The sequence below is a fragment of the Macrobrachium nipponense genome, chromosome 2 (assembly GCF_015104395.2).
Source record: "Macrobrachium nipponense isolate FS-2020 chromosome 2, ASM1510439v2, whole genome shotgun sequence".
NCBI classification, from domain to species: Eukaryota; Metazoa; Arthropoda; class Malacostraca; order Decapoda; family Palaemonidae; genus Macrobrachium; species Macrobrachium nipponense.
Genome location: NC_087201.1, coordinates 73,151,977 through 73,174,993, shown reverse-complemented (window position 1 = coordinate 73,174,993; position 23,017 = coordinate 73,151,977). Strand labels below are relative to the sequence as shown.

General features: G+C 36.2%; 1 long non-coding RNA gene across 4 annotated transcripts in view; it reads right to left on the bottom strand.

Annotated features, from left to right (window-relative positions):
- Positions 1-2,899: 2,899 nt before the first annotated feature.
- The window catches only part of LOC135221451 (uncharacterized), a 20,264-nt gene continuing 146 nt past the window's right edge, over positions 2,900-23,017 (bottom strand). Inside the window, exons 1-5 of one of the 4 annotated variants that reach the window (XR_010315962.1) lie at positions 22,736-23,017; positions 5,070-5,178; positions 4,437-4,746; positions 3,836-3,935; positions 2,900-3,426 (exon numbers count right to left, since the gene is read on the bottom strand). The exon at positions 22,736-23,017 is cut by the window's right edge and continues 7 nt beyond it. This is a non-coding gene — a long non-coding RNA (uncharacterized LOC135221451). Of the gene's footprint in view, positions 3,427-3,835; positions 3,936-4,436; positions 4,747-5,069; positions 5,179-5,420; positions 5,984-16,378; positions 16,462-22,735 lie in introns of those variants that run through there. The other 3 variants (XR_010315961.1, XR_010315963.1, XR_010315964.1) reach the window with 3 other exon arrangements.

Below are 23,017 nucleotides of genomic sequence, written 5' to 3'. Positions count from 1 at the left end.
ATATATTTCGACCAACAACAAAGCTCTTGGATGGTTGAAGCTCATCTTCTGTTTATCACACCGGATGAAGAATGTCAAAAATTCCACATGTGAGGTATGGAGATCAAATATATTTGAGCAGGTAATATATGCTTTTATGTATTCTTTATATTGCAAGTGCGTTTAAATTCGCATTTTCTCCACTGGGATAGCTTCAGACTTAAGCACTTACTTTGTACTAAAGACAATTCGGCCAATAAGGCATAAAGATAAAAAAGAAGATTAGGAGATACATTCGCTGGTCTGTATTTCTCCTGATGTCATAATTCTATTAAACATTCCGGTGATTAGGTCTTGGGCTGAATTTCAGCTTCTGCAGTTAACAGAGGCCCCCCAGAAATGTTCCTTATAACGTATGGGAGGAATATTTTGTACTATACCTCTAAGATTGGCTAACAATCCTCAGTATTCTTGTTGAGAGGGTAAGCAGTGTTTTCAGTGCTCTATCAAATTTCATACAAATCCTGACAGTGTCATGCACAAAATATTTTTCAAAAGCTAGACATAGACTAAACCCATTGGTAATCAGCTTTTGGCACTTGATCATGTTGAATGTTTGAAACTGTGTCGGTTTTCTCTTACCTCCTGAAAGGAAAGACAAAGTTTGTTTCACGTAGGAAGACCCTATTGTTGGAAGTACTGCAGTTACACTATTCAAGTTCATTCCATAACAAAACAGCCTAAGGCTGTTAACCTTAACAAGAAAAGCTACGATTAAGCATAAAAAATCATTCTAAAGGGCATCTTACTTATATGAAGCTACCAGAGAATAGTTTTCAATACCCGTCAGTTATTCTAAAGGCCTGTCCACACGACCGGGCCTGATCGGCGTGCTCCGGGGTTGACGGGCAAATTCTGGCGGACTTATCAGTGAATGTCGTCCACACGGGTGAGGCGATGGAGAGGTGGGCGTGCCCGACGATGCCAGTAATGTGTTCAGTGCAGTACGATAAACATGGTGCCTACTGCAAAGAAGAAGATAGTGTAGCATGATAATTGCTGTGTGATGAAAAAGAAGGGAATATGGTGCAAAGAATGGCTCGGTAAAAGAAATGTGTATGGTTAACGTATGTCTGCCAGGGTCGAAGCTCAAGCCATCGGGCACCACCATGGCGCTGAATGGCCCCTCGGCTCCGGCGCTTGGCTATGTGCCAAAAATGTTATAATCTATCTAACCACCATGGTGATTTTGCTACAAGACCCATCGGGCAATTTGACGGTTTGCCCGTCAAGTGTGCCCGTTAGAGGGGAAGTCCGCCGATCAGGCCCGATCGTGTGGACAGGCCTTAAGGAACATCTTGGTGTATTATGACCCATGAATGACTTGGAAACCAGCGTTGTTCCTCAAATTTTCTGTATTTTAAAATAAATTCTATTTTGTTCAAAGTACAAGGAAATGTTTACACTAGTATTGCAAATGTTCTAATCAGGTGTTTTTCTTATGCTTTTTGTGGAAATAGCGCAGTTTTCCTTTCATGATTATTCTTTATAGGTTACAACGTTCTCGTTAATCTGTCCAACAGATAACCACTTGCCTGTCTTGCAAACCACATTGTTCTAAGATTGTTGCGTTGGATCATATACAAAAATAAAATGGGTATACTTTTTCTGTATTGGGTATTTTTTTTATAAGTGTTCACAATAAATTATGGCTGCTAATTTTTGTGAAATTTCATTTTATAATTTTTGCTGAGGTTAGTGTAAATATTACTAATTCTGTGTTATCTTGATAAACATTGTCATTATGCATTGTTAAAAGGGGTTTGAATTTACTTTAGAAAAAATGTAGTGTAAAGTACGTATTTCATGATTTGGTATTTTCAAGGATAGAGATTTGTTTTTAAGTATTAAAATTAAATTTTAGTTCCATGTTCATAATTCATCTTTAATCTTCTGTTAAACATACTTTCTATTAATTAATTCTTATTCGAACGAGGAGTTCATTAGAATTTATTTTCTTTTACTAACAATATTTCTCTATCAGCAGGCAACTTCAAGAGGGAATTTAGGCGTAAAGGCCTGTCCACTCGAGCGGGCCTGATCGGCGTGCTCCGGGGTTGACTGGGAAATTCTGGCGGGCTTACGCGTGAATGTTGTCCACACGGGTGAGGCGATGGAGAGGTGGGCTTGCCCGACGATGCCAGTAGTGAGTTCAGTGCAGTACGATAAACATTATGTAGCATAATTGATTTGTGTGATGAAAAAGAAGTAAAAGAAGAGAATATGCTGCAAAGAATGGTTAAGTAAAAGAAATGTATTTGGTTAACCGTACGTCTGCCAGGGTCGAAGCTCAAGCCATCGGGCACCACCATGGTGATTTTGCTACAAGACCCATCGGGCAATTTGATGGTTTGCCCGTCAAGTGTGCACGTTAGAGGGGAAGTCCGCCGATCAGGCCCGGTCGTATGGACAGGCCTTAAGATTAAGCATCTTCGAACTGGTGTTATGTGAAGCGTCGGTTTGAGCTGATTTTAACAAGAGCCTTCAATCGGATGAAAACCAGTAAGTCTGTGCGACGAGTAAAGGTTTCTAGCAGATACATTACTTGGTGGTGGCTCTACTGTGGGATACAGCAGCAGCGGATGTTAAATGAAAGGCGAAACCCAACCGCCGTAAAAGAAGAAAAATTACAATATGAGGCACCTAAGAAATTATCTACGTAGAAATCCAGTGGAAGAATGAAGTGGGGTGTTGTTAAATGTATTTTTGAATTGGTAATCGGTCTTTTAACGGTTTTAACTATTATTATTATAAATTTTTCATATCTGTTCCTTCCATAATGTTGTGGCCCCAACAAACTATTAAAATAAAAGTTTCCACCATTTTTAAAATTTGGTTTTATTAATTTCATATATAAAATACTTGCCATCTTATTGTAAAATAATGACGAAATTTCTTTTAATGGATACATCAAGATCTGCTTCGTGCCATTCTTTCTCTTTAACTGTATAGAACCCAGCCATCGCTCGCAGTTCTCTTCCCTTTGCTCGTATGGTTCCATGGCCAGTCAATTCTAACCCACTTTCTCTTTGATGTGTTCGCACCCAGCTTTCTCTTTCTGATGATGGCAGTCTTACGCTTCTTACTGTTACATCTTTCTCTTCAAATTACACAGCTTTGCTTTTCTCCAGATCGTCGAAATACGTTTTCTACTCGACCGGCACCGGTCGGTCATCCCCACTATTCGACGATCTGCTTTTTCTCTCGGCTGTTGCCGCCGTCCCGACGCCTTCGAAGCGGCCTTCCCTCGTTTTCGACGATCTGCTTTTTCTCTAAATTATTGTCGCCGTCCCGACGACTGATTTGTCGAGGACTGGCCTATAGCGAAATCCATTTGGTCTTTATCTATCGTTCATAGTAGTTTGCAGATACCACTTCATCACTCTTCTGTAAAAAAAGATTTTTTACAGTATATTTCACTTCATCACTCTTCTGTGAAAAAATTAGTATATTTAAACGAACTAAAATATCAGCACGCAAATAATGAACTAAAAAAAAAAGGCGCGTCAAACTAAAGTCACGTCAAACTAAAGAATTTTCATACAGATATCAACCAAACTGTTGAAAATTTGTCCATGGCTTCAACAGCAAGTGTTGTCTATAGTTATTTACGGAAGCTTATATTTTGACGGCAAATTTAGTAAGATTTATGTTTTTCACAGCAAAAGTGGCGAAATAACAGTGCTCCTATATACCGAAAACGTTACTGCATAAATCAAAGCAAGGTGGTCGTCAACAGCAATGACGTTCTTTACAGATGTCAAAAGATCCTTGAACAATTTTTCTAACAACTTACCAGCTATTGTTATTTCCAAGTAGACGCGGTAGAATCACAATTATTCAAGATTGCCTCACCAAGCTTCTCTAAGCTACAAGTTACACAAACTGTTACATACCTGCAAATTTAAGGAAAAAAATTTAAGTACAAACTGATAAATTAAAAAACTTAATAACAAAGTGCAACTTCTCAAAACATGTAGACCTAACCCTGTAAACTCAGCTGAGTAATTAATGAAAATAGTAAAAAAAAAAAATGCAATTAATTTCCCCACTTATAATTTTCAAATTCATTACGTATATTAACTAATTCTTTATTGAATATTCACACCACAACTTTATAATTCGTTGCTTCATGTAACTATCTTCGACTACTTTAATTCAGATTAACTTCAGAAAATCAAAATAAGCACTCCTAAATTTGTAATTTCATTTGAAAAATTTTACAAATTGTTGCAAACCCGTTAAATCCCTTAGTTTTACATAACTTTAGTCAATCAAAGATTCAAAAAACCTAAATTTGACTCGGCTTTTATTGTAATGGCGAACCATCAGGAAGAAGAAGAAAAACTGCATGCATTCTATTATCTGCAAAATGCTCCGACTCCAAATTGATCTACCTAGTATGTAGGTGCCGTGTTGTCTACCCTAAATGTACTCGCAGGAGGGGTGAAAGGAAATTCGGTATTCACGTAGTTGATATTCTTTTTCATTGTGGATCGTATTCACCACCAAGTTACTTCCACTAATTTACGGAATCCATAATAAAGCTTGTTTTTCAAAATCTTCGTACAAAAATTCCATTATACAATATTTTCTATATTTCGGCCTAATTTCCTCTTCCATATCTCTTCGTAGCGATCTTCACAACGTAGCCTAGAATTTTCTGCCCTTCAAAGATCAGCTTTTCTAAATTCATCTTCATCACACCTGCATATGAAATACAGTAGAATAGCATAATAGCACTGAATCATATACAAATTCAACAATAAATTTTTAAAGCTTCTATGCTTGTTGATTTTTTGGTGATACAGTTTTCACTTCGGGTATACTATGAAATTATTTGTGAAAAAGTTTTCTTAAATCAAATATACTACGAAAAGACTAATATTGAAGAAAAGTATTTCACTGTAAATTTATTGAACAAAAAATATTTAATCGTAAATTAAGTCAACTTGAAACAACAGCAAGAAAGTTACCTTCCCTCTTTGTTAAAATCTTGAGAACCAAAAAATATGATAGAAGGGACGTACCGATTAGTGTCGATTCAAAGTCAAGGTGACACCACAGCTGAACAACGTTGCTTCTCGAGGTAGGTATCTGAACTTCGCCTCCAGAGGTAATTAGAATCTCAAAATTTACCTGCGGAATTCAATAACTTTTGTATAAGAAAACTGCAGCTTTGTAAAATTCGCAGGCATATTTGTAACTACAGTTGAAAACTAACATTCAACATTCTCAAATTGTTATAAAGCAATTAAAAATACTCCAACTTGCATTCTTTTTGTCGAAATTTAGGCATCGCAAATCTTAATTTTGCTCGAACTTTCGTTTTGGTGGAAAACTATCAAAATATACAGCAAATTGCTTTGAACCAAATTTACCTTAATCCAGTGCCACAATGGTCTAATTGCCTTTAAATATATAAAATTTACTCTCGGTTAAGGGAAAACTTCGTTCACCGCTAATATTTTTATCACTTTGTTAATTTTGGATCCTGTTTACCACCTTGTTAAATTCAGAAATTAATTTCATCCCTTACGGTCATTGTAAAAAAAAAAAAAAAATAAGTAGAAAATGCAAGCCTGATCAAGGTAGGTTCATTCTAGCAAGCCTACCATAAACTACCACTAAAGCAACACGAGGTTCACTAAATATTGAAGTAAATAAATCGTTTACAGTAATAACCTAGTTTCATTATTTTGATGAACTAAATTTAGTATGATTTACCAATCAACTTCAAAACTGTTCTAAAAAAAAGGATATTGAACTCTTAACAAGCGAGATACAGCATAAATTTAATTTTTGCCTATATATTTCTACTCGTACTTTCACCTGGATATAAATCCATTTAACCTCCCTCCAGTTTTTATGGATTACCATGAAGTAATGGATCAAACTGAAGCAATATGTCTCTCCAACTACTACACCATTTCAACTGAGTACAGGTGCGGCCATGTTTACCGGAGGTAGGAAATACATAGAGATCAATTATTTTGGCTTACTTATCCAGAAATTATGTCTTAATTTATTTATATCAGTCATTACTCCAATTAGTCACAATCTTATTCAGTTTAGATCTCTAAATTTTTTACTGCTGAACATTCGAACAAATAGGTTCCACTATTCTGTTTTGAGCACTAAATATGTTCTGATCTACAAGGTTATCAAAATAAACGTTGCCTAACAGATTTTTTCAGAACTATAACATTTGTTACAGATTTATGCATCATAAGCTTAGCTTTCTACCACAAAATCTGTTCAGATCTACAAGGGTATCAACATAAATATTCCTTATACAATATTTTTTATAACTAAAAATTAATGTTACAAATCTATACATCTTACAATATAAACTTTCAATACGTCAGTCGGAGCCTTGGTTATTGTAGACGGAGAAAGTATTACCTCGAGTAATTTAAACAAAAATTGCTCAAAATATTCCCTAACTGCAGTTCACAAGCAGTTAGCCATTAACACAGCATGCCGATGATTCAACTTTTGGGTTTAGTCCAGTCTCCATTTATGAGAAATGAAGCTGCGCTTCCCTCAGCCTCAATCCGGACATGGCCCGGATCAGTGAATGGTGTAGTCGGTGGGTTATGAGGCTACACTCCAATAAAGCAACAACACTATTGATTTAACAGATTTCGAACGATTTCCCACCCCATCCTCCCCTTCATGTGGATGGAACTCTCCTGAAGGAGTCACACTAATTATTCTAAGTGTGACTTCTCACATATAACTTTTGAGACAGGAATGAAAGTTTCTGCGAATGCCGCATGAAAATTAAGTATTATTAGGAAGCCTAAAGAACAGTGATAAAATCAATGCACCTGTCTTAGGTCGTTTGTGCTTCATCTACTTTTCTCTGGTGTGGATGTTTGCTTCTGCCAGAGATTTCTGTTTTAGATTTGAGTGGATCGTGGTGGTAGGTTTTATTTCCTAATAGTAGCAGTTATGAGTTGGACCATCGACAGATGTTCTCGTCACTCTTCGCAAGTTGTATTTCAACAGATCTTTCACTTTCGCAATCTATCTCTTGATTCCCTCTACTTAAAAGAGGGCAACCAGATTCGCTGAACAACATGAAGTAAATGTTTCGCTATCGAACTTGTCAGTTCCAGAGGTTCTGAACTTTAGAAGTTCAAGCGAAGATGCAGATGCAGTGCATTACTACCAGAAAACTATTCATTGCATTTTATTACCTTTTAATCGATTAAATTTTTTCTAATAAGTGGGATCTCTGATTTATTTCCCTTTACCACCTCTTCTTCCTAATGGAATCGAATTTAAAGCAAATGGCCCCTGTGGCTTGTTCTGTATGAATAGATTTCATGATGATAATGATAATGATAATGATAATGATAATGATACTAATAATGATACTAATAATAATACATAATAATACTAATAATAATAATATACTGGGTAATCAACACTGGGGCTGGTAGGTCGTTGGATGAGTGACCGCTCTCCTCTGCTCTGATTCCTTGGGAAAAGATCTTAACACAATTTCCTCAGTCAACTCGACTGTAAATGAATATTTATCCCCAATGGGATAGAATCCAGCAATGGGTTAAATAGCAAACTCAGCAATGATGGAAAGAACTGGAACCTCTGGCAACAGAGGAGTCGTCCAGCAGCCAGGTGTACAGGTACTTGGAGGTAGTTATCCAGCAACTGACCACCACAACTGTAACCAGCAACCGGAGACTCTAGCAACAGAGGCAAACCATAAGAAAAATATCAACCAAAGAAAATAAGGAAAACCGAGACGCTACATCAGAAGCAACTCTGCAGAGAGAGGATACAGAATGTTCAACAATTAAGTTATATTAAGAGAAATAACTGGCCCCCTTACAGAATTGAGGCTAACAGACCATGCAAGAAAAAAAGGAAAAACCTGGCTCTCCACAACAGAAAGAGGACCTGGAAAGAGATAACACCAAGCAACAAAGAACAGGAAGACTAACCTAGAGACTATACCACAGAAGACGACAGCAATAAGCTACCAAACAATGGCACATTAAGAAACACCAAAGACGTAATAGATAGGTTGGAATGGGTGGAAAAGGATCAAACAGTGGATTAAGCCAGATACATGAAGAACAAAGGTCCCCTACATGGAAGCCTGCAACAAAAGGAATTTAGGGAGAAAGCAAGTGAATTAAAGAAATAATGAGACTAGCACACCACCTGCATCACAGAAAAATATCCTGGTATAAGCAGGAGCACAACTAATAGCAGAACTCAGGGAATACAGACACCAACGCCACTAACACAATTAACCCAACACAAACCAAAACAGCAACGGCCTTGGAAAAGGGCACCTGGAAAAATAAATGATGCTGGAGAGATCTGGCTTCTTGAGTAAACAAAGATGGTAGAACAGACCCAGAAGCAAGGAAACAAGGGAGGAACTGAATGAGAAATAAAGTACAGGAGAAAGGACTAAACACAAGATATACAGAGGCTTTAAAGCCAAAGCACTTAAATCCAGTGGCACAAGAACAGGCATTAAGGATACCAACAAACTAAACCAACCAAGAGAGACTATGCAGCCAACTAAGAGGGGAAGAATCACCAGGAAATCCAGCAGCTCAACCAAGAAAGTCTGGGAAAACATATGGCGCAATCCGATATCTCACACACACGCAACATGCCTCCAAGAGGTCAAGGCAGAAGAAATAGGGAGAATATAAAATAAAGATTCACCGAAATTACGGCAGAGACAATCAGACACCAACTAAAGAAAAGACCCAACTGGAAAGCCTCAGGTCCTTATGAAGTCCATGGATACTGGCTCAAAAACTTCCAAGTCCCTACACCCACGAATAGCAGAGCTCCTCCAGCATTGTATCACAAACCACCATGCGCCCAAATAGATGACCAAAGGGAGAACATTAATATAGAGACAAGAACAAGGAAAATATAGCAAGTTAACTAGAGGCCTATCACCTGCTTACTAGTAATGTGAAAGTTACTAACAGGTATCATTAATGAAAGACTAACAGGTATCATTAATGAAAGGCTATAAACTATCTAGAGGATACAAACACTATCCCCCACCAACAGTAAGGCTGCAGAAGGCAGTGTAGCAGTACAAAAGAATGATAATGAACAGTAAGAGATAGAAAACCAACCTAAGCATGGCATGGATTGACAACAATAAAGCCTTCGACATGATACCATACACGTGATAATAGAATGCCTGAAAATATATGGGCCAGAGGAAAACTCCATACTTACAAGCTCTGGGATAAGACTAACTGAGGTTAGATTCAGGAAAGGGATCTTTCGAGGAGACTCCTGTCCCCATTAATCTTTGTAGTAACCATGATTCCCATGACAAAAGTACTGCAGATAGATGGTGGGTACCAACTCAAGAAAGGCAGTAACAAAATTAACCATCTGATTTGCATAGTCGACATCAAGCTGCATGGAAAAGCTTCAAGGAAATAGATACCCTAATCCAAGACTAAGGATTCTATCTGGGGACATCAGGATGAAGTTTGGAATAGAAAAATATGCCTTGGTTAATATAGGAATTGCATCAAACACACAGATGAGACAGGATACAAATATCTGGGATTAACAGAAGATTTAAAACACCAAAAGATGAACACGATTAGGAAAGAATATATGCAGAAGGAGGTAAGAGTACTACAAAGCATAAGCAGACTGCATCAACATCGAGATTAGCGCACTGGGTCAGTATCTGGAAACCAGTGAAGACTAGTGGCTAAGGAGTGCATGAGGAGAAGGACTGATTAAAGTAGATGAAGACCCAGAAATAGACAGGAGAATGACAAGGAATTGCACAGCAAACCAATGCACGGACAGTACAGTAGACAAGACTGAAGAACTAGCTGGCAATGAAACATAGCAATGGATACAGAGGGGAGAACTAAAGGAAACAAGAAGACATGGTAACAACGGCACAATATCAGACCCTAAGAACCAGATATGGTCAGAAAACGATAGATGGAAATAACATCTCGCCTATATGCATATAGCAAGAGAATGTCTGGCACTTACACAGAACCAACACAGAGGGGCAAGTTTCAGTAGGAAAAGCCGTCCACTGAGCCAGTGTAGGACACACTAGCTAGCTTGCAGTAATACGTGGTACGAACACCAACCTGAGGGAGTGATAGAAAACTATCAGGTAAAGGTCCTCTTCGACTATGGTATCAGAACAAATAGGGCAATACTTGCCAATAGACCAGAGGTGACACTGAGAAAATCGAGAAAATCATGAAGTTTCACTCATTGATGTTGCAATACCATGGGACACCAGAGTAGAAGCGAAAGAAATTGACAAGTATCTAGATTTGAAAATAGAAATAAGGAAATGGGATATGCCAGGGAAAATAATAATCATGGGAATACTAGGCACGATCCCAAAATCCCTTTAAAGGAATCTAGAAAAACTAGATGCCGAAGTAGCTCCAGGACTCGTGCAGAAATTTGCTACTAGAAACAGCGCACATAGTAAGAAAAGGATGACATAGGAAAAATTAATAGTAATAATAATAGTAAATAATAATAGTAATAATAATCATAATCGTAATAATATCATAATAGTAATATAATCATAATAGTAATAATAATTCATAGTAATAATATCATAATAATAAAATAATCATAATAATAATAATCATAATAATATCAGCATCAGCATCAGCATCAGCATCAGCATCAGCATCAGCATCAGCATCATCATAATCATAATAAATAATCATAAATAATAAATCATAATAATCATCATAATAAGAATCATAATAACATATAATCATAATCATAATCATAACATAATCATAATTTCATCATCATAATCATCATCATAATCATCATCATAATCATCATCATCATCATAATCATCATATCATCATAAATCATAATCATCATAAATCATCATAATCCATCATAAATCATCATATCATCATAATCATAATAATCATCATAATAATCATCATAATAATCATCTTAATTCATAATAATCATCTAATCTAATAATCATCTTATCATAATATCTCACATAATAATCATCGCATCAATAATCATCATCATCATAATATAATCATAATCAAATAATCATAATCATAATAACTAATAATCATAATAATAATCATAATAAATCATAATAATAATCATATAATAATCTAATCATAATCAATCATCATAATCATAATAATCATAATATCATAACATAATCATAATCTAATCATAATATCATAATAAATAAAATTCATAATAATAATCATAATAATAATTTCCATAATAATAATCATAATCATAATCATCAGGGAATAATCAAAATAATCAGAAAATAATCATAATAAATCATAATCATAATCACATAATCATAATCATAATCATAATCTAATCATAATCATAAAATCATAATCATAATAAATAATAATAATAGTGGCAATTAAAAGCCACAGTGTTTAAAACATTTTTTTCAAGGTTAAAATTTCCAAACCTTGTACAAAAATATAATTTTAACATTATTGTGGCTTTTAATTGTCATCAAAATGTCCTCGTTACGGAGGTTCCTTAGTTCAATAATAATTATGATAAATAATAATAAAGCTGATTGTTTATAAAATAACATTTTCATAGTCAAGGATTTTTCTTAAAGCATAGCCAGAGCTAAAACGGATGGTAAAAAAAAATTACTTCTTAATCTACCCCTATACTTAGCTGTCATAAGTAGCATAGTACCCAAACTTACTGGAAGATTAAAGCTAGGCTTTAATTTCTTTTTTATTTCCATTTCATAAAACGCAATTTTCACTAAGTTTACTACGATAACATTTCCCTTACAGTGCCTCCTATTACTGTGACTCCCGCTTCCATGTGTGTGGAAAATAATTTTATACAAGTCTAGTTCTTACTATGTCTTATGAACTTTTGCAAAGCCATTCCAACCATTATAATAGAATTAATGCCTATTAAGTTCACATGCCATGAACTTTGGCAAAGCCATTCCCGCCATTATATTAACAGAATTAATACCAAGTTCACACGCCATCTAAGAATTATCAAATGTGCATATGAGTACTAAAGTCAAAATTCTCACCTGCTGTCTTGTGGTCCATTTTAAGTGTCAAAGTTCTGCATCGACACCACATACCAAATCCAACCCCCTTTGAATGAGACTAAAAGGATTTGCATCCACAACACGTCCAACCATGTACCACCTCTTAGACAAACTGGCCATGGTATTCCCACCCGGATCTCGTGAGTGTTTCTCATTCACCTTCTGAATACTTCCACCAAATCTGTTAGTACAGGTTCTTACTTCGTGGATGGCTCATCTTACCAGAAATGCTCACGGTCCAAAGCCATCTGCAATGCTGATGGATTTTTTGAAGCTAGAAATTTGTGTACTGATAACCTTTATTCTTCATGCGACTATTAAGTCTCCCCAAAGCAAGACTATGTCGACTCTCACATTAACAGTAGTACATCTTCCCTAACAGCAGCTCTTAAAAAGTCTACCAGTAACAGACTTACCTCAGTCTCTCCCCTTCATGGTAGAAAAAAATTCCCTGAAACTTAATATCAGAAAAACTAACATTCGTATTTGAATCAAAAGATTACACTAATGACCAACGGAAAATTGATTATGAGGTCTTTAAAACCATAATCCCTCAACACTAAAAATGAAAGTTTCGAACTATCCCCTAAAACTATACTCGCAATAGACTCCCAACACCATAAGCAAGAATAGAAACTAGATACTCAAGAACTAGTGCACCAAGACTTTGTCAGAATAATTGCCCAAATCTTAAACAATGCCCAACTCAAAAGCTTGCTCAAAAACCACCCCAACTCTGAAAACACAAGTTTCTCCAACATAAAAAATTCACTGGAATGTGACCACAACAGACATAGCAACTAAGTAGTGCCTGAAATACAGCAACTCACTGAAACGTGCCAAACGGCCAACATACAATGAAAATTGTCCTCAACCTCCAACATGCACGAAAATTGTCCTCAACCCCGACATGCACGAAAGTGCCCTCAAACCCCGACATGCACGAACGTGTCCACAACCCCCAACATGCACGAAAGTGTTTCACTTACGAGATTGGAAAACTCCTCTGCAAAGCAAAATACATCTTTTGGTTAACCACTTCACTTACCTTAGAGCTAGCACTGAATGATCACTATTCACTACTTCTGGAGTTCCAAAGTAATGTCGATGAAAACTTCCACTAACTTCAAAATACGAAAAAAAAAAAACTACCCCACGTCCGAACAACGGAATCCATGTAATAAACACATCCTTGGGACAGCAATAAAAAAATATTCATCGGCAAATATCTCTGTAACCCTTAATTTGCGGGAAGATTATGAAAGTTTCTCGTATGAATCATTTCAAAAATATATAAGTAAAAATATAATACATATCCGAACTTGCCCGAAATTGTAATAATACCTTCGCTTCCCCGCTCTGCCAACGTGGAATCAGAGTTATTCCAGGTGATCAGAAATAAATTTCTCTACATAATGTGGTTCGGATCCCACAATAAGCTGTAGGTCCCGTTACAAGCAAAATAATATCTAATCCTACTGGCCAGCCCTAGGAGAGCTGTTAATCAGCTCAATGGACTGGTTAAACTTAAGATATACTTAACTATCCTAAAGATCTGCTCTTTTTCCCTGAAGCAGAATCTTTTCTGTATGATACTTCTCCACTTTTGATATCTGGACTTAATTCTTTTATCTCCATATTTTGGCGGTCCTACCTAATTTAAGCCTAAAATCAACATTAAGAATCAAAACTTTAAATGCAAGCTTATCATGCTTATTGGTTTTTTTGGTGGGAGTATATTTATAGCTACAACATCAACACCAATTGTACTATGAGAAGTCTATACACTGACAAGCCTATACCTAGTTTTTTGTTAATAAAACTTTAAACTATTAGTAGCAATGAAGTTAACTTTCTCCATTGAAAAAGTTAAAATACAGGCTTAACCACACTAAAAATAAAAAGGTTTTGGGATTTAACAATTCTTACCGATTAAAAATGTGATACAACATTACAACTCTGCTTCTTCATTAACACACAGTAAAAAGTGCCTTAACACCGAACATCGCTTCAAAGCGACTTACACACCGTGTTGGAAATTAGCTTTAACACTTAACATGTGCTTGAAAGCGACATCAACAATCTATGTACTAAAAAAAAAAAATCTCCATGAACATGAACAGGAAAAGTCTTAACATCGACAATGCACTGGCATGTGCTCCCAGCAACAAATATACACTGCAAAGTACCCAAAAACACTGGAAAAGCACTGTAAAGTGGCCTCAGCATCAATCAATGAGCCCCCGACCCCAGACAAGCACTGGTGGCCTCAACATCCACCAGCAAATCTTCAACACCAATGGACAGGAATGTACCCCAAATAAAACACCAAATATGCACAGGAAAAGTATCCTTAACAAAATACACTGGAAAGTGGCCTCGGCATCGAAAATGTACTGGAAAATCATCAACACTGAGTGCGCAATAATGTACCCCCAAAAACAAATATGCACCAAACTTTTACAGGAAAGTGGCCCCAACGCCAAATATGGTCTGGAAAAGTGGCCCCAACGCCAAATATGTCCTGGAAAAGTGCCCCCTACACCAAATACACTGGAAAAGTGGCCCTTACGCCGAATACGCACTGGAAAAGTGGCTCCTACACCAAACAATGGAAAATGGCCCCAACGCCAAACAATCACTGCATGGAAACTGGCCCCGCACTGGAAAAGTGGCCCCTACGCCAAACACGCACTGGAAAAGTGGCTCCTATGCCAAACACGCCCTGGAATAGAGGCCCCTACACCAAACACTCGCTGGAAAGTGGCCAATACACTGAACATTCGCGGGAAAGTGGCCAATACACTGAACATTCGCGGGAAAGTGGCCAACACACTGAACATTCGCGGGAAAGTGGCCAAAACACCGAACATTCGCGGGAAAGTGGCCAAAACACCGAACATTCGCGGGAAAGTGGCCAAAACACCGAACATGCACTGGAAAACTCTGCTCCACTACCAAACGTGCGCGGGTGACTGCCCCAAAACACCAAACGTGTGCTGGAGAGTGATCCCAGCATCAAACGTGCTCTAGCGATTGCTCTTAAAACCAAACATCCAATTAAAAGTTCCCCTAAAACCAAAATCTTGAAAATTACTCTACCACCGACAATTCACTGCAAGGTAGGTACCAGGATCGAAAATGTATTTAAAAGGATTCAACGCCCAAAACATGCTTTTTTTCACATCAGTATTAAAGAACAATATCCGCTTTAATAAGACCAAAAATGCCTGAAAGTTTGACTGATACCAGAAACCTTAAAAATCTGCCCAGCACTAGATACGTTAAATAAGAGCTAACAAAATCAGTCCGATATTGATCACCTAGAAAATTGAGCCATACATTTAAAATAAAGAACCAAGCAAAAACCCGAGATATATTGCATAGAAGTGTAAAATATGCCCGATCTGAACGGAAATGGGTAGATTTATATTACTATTCCGCGGAGGCCTAGACTATGGCAGATGCGGTTTTTCTTAGCAGTTTTACTTCCTGAACAAGAATTTTAATTAATATTTATAGATCTACCCTAATTTATCGCAAGGTTTAAGATTTCCTTGGTAAAGGTATTACAAAATTACCACAAAACGTAAACTCATATTCAGTTCTAATTCACTTTCAAGGTTTTCAGAGACAAAGTTTAGCATTAACGATAATAAAGTGCTTTTCACAGTACACCAATGACTTAATTTCAATATGTCCTTTAACTCATTATATAAAGAAACTTGCTAAATTCGTAAACTAGGAAGTCATGAATCAAAAGCCCCATAACTATACCTACCTTAATAAAAAAAAATAGCACCAAGAAATTTTTTACGATCCCGAGTAATAATTTATGAATGACTAAATCCTTACCCTTATCACAAATTTCGCAATCTTATGAATTCACAGCCATCCTATAGTAAAACTTCCTTTATTAGAAAGATTTTTAAAACTCCCTATTAAGGTATCCATGCAGTAAGCGTTGTAGGCATATCTCTGAATTATTAATGCAGAATCCTGCACACTGCACAACTTTTAATACTCAAATTTTACACTACCTAATGTCTGCCCTTCATAACATTTCAAGTCACAACTATGAATTCCTTAAAGAGAAAGTCCAAAGGACCTTGTATGCCATAAAATATGCATGCCATTATGAAATTCATCACAGCCGGTGGCCTAAATTGTTTAATTCACCCACACTGCAAATTCTGTACATTTACAGTTAACAAATAACTAATTTAAAACCTTCCCTGCAGCTCCGAGACCACAAATAAAACTTTCAGAATCAGATGAAAATATTGAGCTTAGGTACTAACGATAAACACGGAACTCAGGTGATTAAGTACCTGCTAAAATTCAGAGCCGCTCGACCTTTCCTCGAACAAGGAGTAGAGAGGAGCAAGGAGGTTGAAGACATTTCGTTTCTTTCGGCTCCTTGGAAGTTTTTAGCTCCTCTAGTAGCTACGTGGCTTCGGTTTTTCTTAAACGTCTGAAAAATTATGGTATTTTGTAATCGAGTTATTAGGGGCCCATACACGTTCAAAAAAAGCGTCAAAATTTTGCATCAAAATTTTGACGTGTTACTTTGATACAAAATTTTGATGCATAATTGCCCACACACGTTTAGGCGTTTTTCCCATCAAAATTCAGTATCGTCAAAATCTTCGACATGGATGCATCAGTGGCCATAGCACTAGTGTTGGCATTGGACTCTGATAAACCTCCTGGTAAACGTCGGAAATGGTCAAAAGACTGGTTTTTAAAACGGGAAAATTACTAGACTAGGGTTTTTGTGACGTCAAAAACTCTGCGCAGTAATTTTTCATAACAATTTATAGGTTACTTAGCATAAAATTACATCTAATTCTTCTTGTCAAAGAAAAATGGACATGCATACTTATTTATCTAGTATGTAAATTACTGATCGTTCAGTAAGGGAATACATTTTTTGAATGTTGTACCTGACTTTCCTTTATGTCAGCTATATACAGATTAAATTACACGACTCATTTATGCAAAATTCTGTACTTTATATAAGTTAGAACGTTTGGCTTTATCTTTGTTTGTAATGAGAGAATTAATAGGTATTTTATGTATGAAAAATACTGACTGTTTGATGGTTTTTTTAATCAAATTATAGTTTGGCTTTCAAAATACTTTATATACGAATTAGATTTGAAAAAATTCTGTACTTTCAACTACAATAAGCCTCAAAATAAAAATATTTAGAAATATATTTTTCAGTGATGGTTAATTTGCGATAAAAACAGCTTTGGCTCTACACTCCTAAAACTTCAATCAAAAATTCTTTTCGGCCTCCTTCTTCACAGACATGGCGATCCTATCTCCTCGTCAGTCACCTGCGAACTAAAAAGTTTGATCAAAATTTTGACAGGAGCCCACACACGCATCAAAAATTTGACGACTCGTCAAAAAATATCAAACGGATTTGATCAATCAAAATTTTGCTTCAAATCTTTTTTTGACATCAAAACGCCCTACACACACTCAAATTTTGCATCAAAATTTTGATATCAAAATTTTGATGCAAAATTTTGACGCTTTTTTTTGAACGTGTATGGGTGGGCCCCTTTAGGGTACAGTTTTTTACACGTCTGAAAGTGATGGTATTTCGCAAATAATTTAGTACAGCGAAATATTTACACGCCTGTAAGTGATAGTATTTAGGAAGTAATTTGGTACAGATAATATTTACACGTCTGGAATAGACGGTGTTTGGAACTGAACTTTGTACACATTATTTACGACTACTATATTCCAAGAAAAATCGCGGTCTTTATTAACTTTAACGGGAAAGTTATGATTTTAAGGCTTACAAACAAATCTTTTGATTAATATAGATTAATCTATTTACGTATGTAAACACCGAAGCAAACCATTTTTAAAGAATTAAATGACAATTGCAAACTTATAAGGAAAAAAAGACTTTTGCTCTGTAGTGACAGTAAATTTTGAAGTAAAAAAAAAATAAAATATAAAAAAAAAAACAAAAAAAAAAAAAAAAAAAAAAAAAATTCCTTCGCACATTCCTTTACCTGAATAATATATTGCAGTACATGCGTGGTGAATTATTATTATTAATTTTTTTTTGCGCATACAGAAAAATGTTATCTGCTCGACTTGAAAACTGTCCGCAGTAGTTTTTCAACATACTGTGCCATTCTATTTTAATAAACTTAACCATTTGCCCTTGACATTAGCCGAAAAAATATTTAACCAACATATCCCCAAATAAGCAGAAATGGACAAAACAATTACTGCATAATCTCGGAAGAAGCATTTTGAAAGGGAAACTATAACCGCTGCTTACTGGTAGCCTATGCCACAGCAGGAATGCAATTTAAGGGAAGTGTCCTTCTCATTTCCCTCTTCTTCGAAACCCAAGAGAATTGATTAACGATTTCTCGGTAACATCTACAGACCGTCGAAATCATCGTGATTACTAGCCATTATCTGAGAGTTTACTGTTCAGTAATTAATATTATTCAGGATAAAAAATCAAAGCAAATCATAATCTGTTGCTGATAGTAACGTACGTAATAATTTGATACAATTCCTCTACATCTGATCGAATTATTTTTCCCAGCATATATTATCAGGAAACCAATCGACAAAGCAAGCACTATATAAGTTATCACAATAATAAACAAATAGTTTTAACGATACAAAACTTGTTTACGTTGTAAACAAAAAAAAAGTAAATGGCGCAAACATCAAAAAAAGAAAATGAACTAGTCAAATCTGGCAATTCGTTTATTTTTTACAATCTTAAATCCATCGGTAGCTGGATTAGGCACAGGATATTGGTACGGCAGCCGTATCCCGCAGTGAATTGCGCATGCGTCAATTTCAGACTTCCTGCCGTACAATTAACATAATGTTGGGGGGGGGGGGGGGGGGGGGGTGGTTACGGCAGATTCTCTCAGTGGTGCCGTATTGCGCTCTTGACTTGCTGTAGGTATGGCAGTTAGCTGTATCCGTTTACCAGTTTTGCTAATCTTACTGTATTATCTGACCGGAGTTCGGCTTTTAGGCGGGACAGTCCCGCTTTTTGAACATCTGTCCCCCCTTTTTTTAGTTAGCAAAATGTCCCCCCCCCCCTTTTTTTTTCTTGTTTTGGCTTTTGATTTGTGAATTTTGTCCCGCTTTTTGTGCTACAAAAACAAAAACAAAAACAAAAAAAATATCCCAATTTTAATGGAATAGTGCTGAAATTTTGTTTAATTTTGCCATTTCACTAGCTGGTAAAATTTTATCGTCTTCTCCGACAGCTGCAATACCCAATGAAGTGAATTAAAAGAATATTGTAAAATGTATAAAGGCGGCCCTTTGCAACTGCCGATGTCGGGCAGAATAAAGGGCCGAGAAAGTCATCAAAGGTACGATGGTAGAGTATATATTTATATATAATCCTCTTTGAATCTCCTCTTCGGAGTTCTTTTCAGGGCCGATTCGATCGTTCGTGTCCTACGTATATACAATTTTTGAAAGTTTGAGTCTTCGTAAAGGTCTGTGGCTTTTTTCAGCTCGTTAAAGCCTGAAAACATCCATTTTTCCGGCGGAAACTAACGTATTATTCCGCGGTTCATGCTGTTCCGTTGCCATTTTTCTTGCTGTCACTGATATTCCTGAGGCGATAAACAAGGGTTGGCGCATGCGCAATTCACTGCCGTACCAATATCTACCGCAATCGGGGTACGGCTGCCGTATCAATATCCAGTTCGTATTAATTAATGGCAAATATGTAAATTTCAGACAAGTTTGTGCCTGGATTTTTTAAATCCAATTCAAAAACTGAAGAAATTTATGTCAGACAAAAAGACCCATCTCACAAATCTATAAATCACACTCAATCAGTTACATATGGGTTCGGGAATTTTCGTGTATGAAAGAGAAGGTCTGCTCACTTCCCCCAAAATCCCACATGTAGGCTGAAATTATTGCGTCAGCTGGTGAATTGCCGTAAAGAAAAAAAAAAATTATGGGTATAATTTGGGGGAAACTACTATCACAATCATAATATTTTGTGTGTGTGTCTGTGCATGTGTTTCTCTATTCATACCACACTATAATTTTGTTTCTATTAATATAACACCAGCAATAAGGATGTAATTCATGTACCGTACAGACTTTGGTGAATGACGATAGTTTCATGCATCGTGAATTATATTACTTTTTATTAATGTAATGTGACGCAGTATTTTCATATACATACCTATTTTTGAAATAGGTTCCAAAATAGGAATATACCTCTTTTTCTCAGGATTGGGAGAGTTGTTTTGAGTGCTACAAACCTTTTTATATACGTGCCACATCTTTTGAGTCATGCCCACTCATTTCGTATTTCTTCGTTTTTCGGGGGAAAAACGAATACCTATATTTGCAGTCATCAACTCAACACACACATGGCATTATGCAGTGCTATATGTATAATATTTTTATTATGTAAACACTTATATATGCACTCAATAATTATTGAGGAATTCTGAAATCTTTCCTTAGTTCACAAGTGCATCTTAAAGAAAACGGAGATGTTTACTTATTATCAGCCCGTGACAGTCAGGTGAGGAATGAAAGGGTTTCCCTCCCAGGACCTTGAGCTGGCCTGGTGCCTCTATTAGACACGCCAACGACTACTTACTTACCAAAGGTGAAAGGCGACTCCATCCGTTTGGGTAGACCTTGTCTTTCTTGGCCTTGGGTCATACCATAAACTGGAGTGAGGACGAGCAGCTTTTTCAATAAATAACCTCTCGTTCAAAATGACGATTTTTTAATCCGCCTTAGTAAAACTGCCCACAGATTCCCAACCCCCTCATTAAAAATAAAAATAAAAACTACTTAATTCGAAATTACCAAATCTTTTTTAGTGTTCATCTAAAGCCAAACGCATCTTATTCATACCCTGCTAATACAATATAAATTCTTACGTACCTTGAAGTATCACTATCATCCAAGTAATTATCGACACACACACGCACACAAAAAGTAGTTACAGGCACAACTTTGGAGATCAAGAACTAATTCACTACCATTCGCGCAAGCTTATTAGCAGACCAAATGCTTGTGGCAAAACTAGCCCAAATAAAAAAATTACTTGCCACTACAAAATCATCATATATCTACAATTTCTATCAGCGCCAGTGCTACGAATTACATGACCAAATTAGAACATTCAAACTCAACGACATTTAATCTCTCTCTCTCTCTCTCTCTCTCTCTCTCTCTCTCTCTCTCTCTCTCTCTCTCTCTCTCTCAAAACTTCGTTTTCTTTGGCATATATCAATTATTAATTATTTCATCTATTTAATTATATTTATTATATCTATTATTCATTATCATAATTTTATTATTGATTTGATTCATTATTATTTCATTATTATTATTATTATAGAAATTAAGATTTTCTATGTTTAATATAAAATGATTATCCAAATGATAATTTTCTGTTAATATAGTATGCTTTATGATGTGGAGACTAATACTTCCTCATTCTTCATTTCATGTTTTCGGTAGCAGCTTATTCCTTTTAGAATACAGACAATTCTTCAAACGGAACTCTGGCAGTGGGCCCCGTTAAGGCGATGGGCCCAATTTGATCAAATTGGTGAAATAGGTTTAAAACCGCCCCGGATTTCTATATTAGACCATTCAGACTTCGAGTACACCTTCCCTCAGAAACGCCAAAGGAAACTGGTTCACGTTACTTAACATGCATAGGAAACCGAAAACAGTTGTAGCTCTTTTGACGGTGTCTAGAATTACCATCATGATAATAATACCTATGCAGCCAACGGACACTATCTTAATAACTAATGGACATTCTGAAAAAGTTTGTCAAGACAACAACCTACCATCTAAGTTTTATGTGATAACGATCGAATACCAGTCTTGAAAACGTGGTATGCTTTAAACTATATAATCACCTTCTTATAAATAGATCAAAGGAAGTTCATTTATTCACTTGAAAAATTAATTTATAGTGTATTACTATCAAGTAATGTGAAATTATCAAGTTCATAATACAAGGCTCTTTCTCTTCAAGGATCAGCTTTCTCCTTACCTGTATTAGCAACTTAAAGACAATTGTACCATAAAAGTGGTAAATTCCCTTGGAATTTGAATATTATGATAATTGATGTATAAGAATAATGCTACAAGAAGCACTTATATATATGAATATGTGAACGTATTACCTTCATTGCGAGATGGTCAAGGACAGAAAAAACTAAGCCAGATAACCATATTATCAATGCTGGATAACTCTGTCCTGAAATAATGTAACACTCATATAAGTTACCCTTTATAGAAAGATAATATTCTTCAATTGTGTATCTTAACTGCTTTTATGACAATAAAAACGAAATCTTTGCTTACCACTTCTGCAAAATACTATAAAGATGTAACCTTTAGCAGAGCTTTAGACCAACCGTAAGGACAAGAAAAATTCTTCAATATAAAAAAAAAAAATCGTACTTAACCAACGGCATGCAGGAAGGTCTTTAAAAGGCACTAACAGAGGCACAAAGAGATTACTATCATTACCATAAAGTATTTGCCCTAGCAATGCTTGATACTCACCGTAGTCTATCCGAGCAAGAAGTGGCTAACGCTAATACTTCGTAGAACGTTATACTATATCCCGACGGAATCCTCCACGAAGGTAAGGTGAAGAATGAGACCGTGATGAACCATAAACCGTGGGGGACCAGGGAACATCCAGGTGGCCGCCAAATATGCCCTCCAAAATATGGAGTTGAAGGGATCAATATAAATTCCTCATGATGACCCTTCCTCAAAGCAATATTAGTAGAGGCGTAAATATTTGTCAGACTTGTCGAAGACTCGTTCAAATGAAGACTG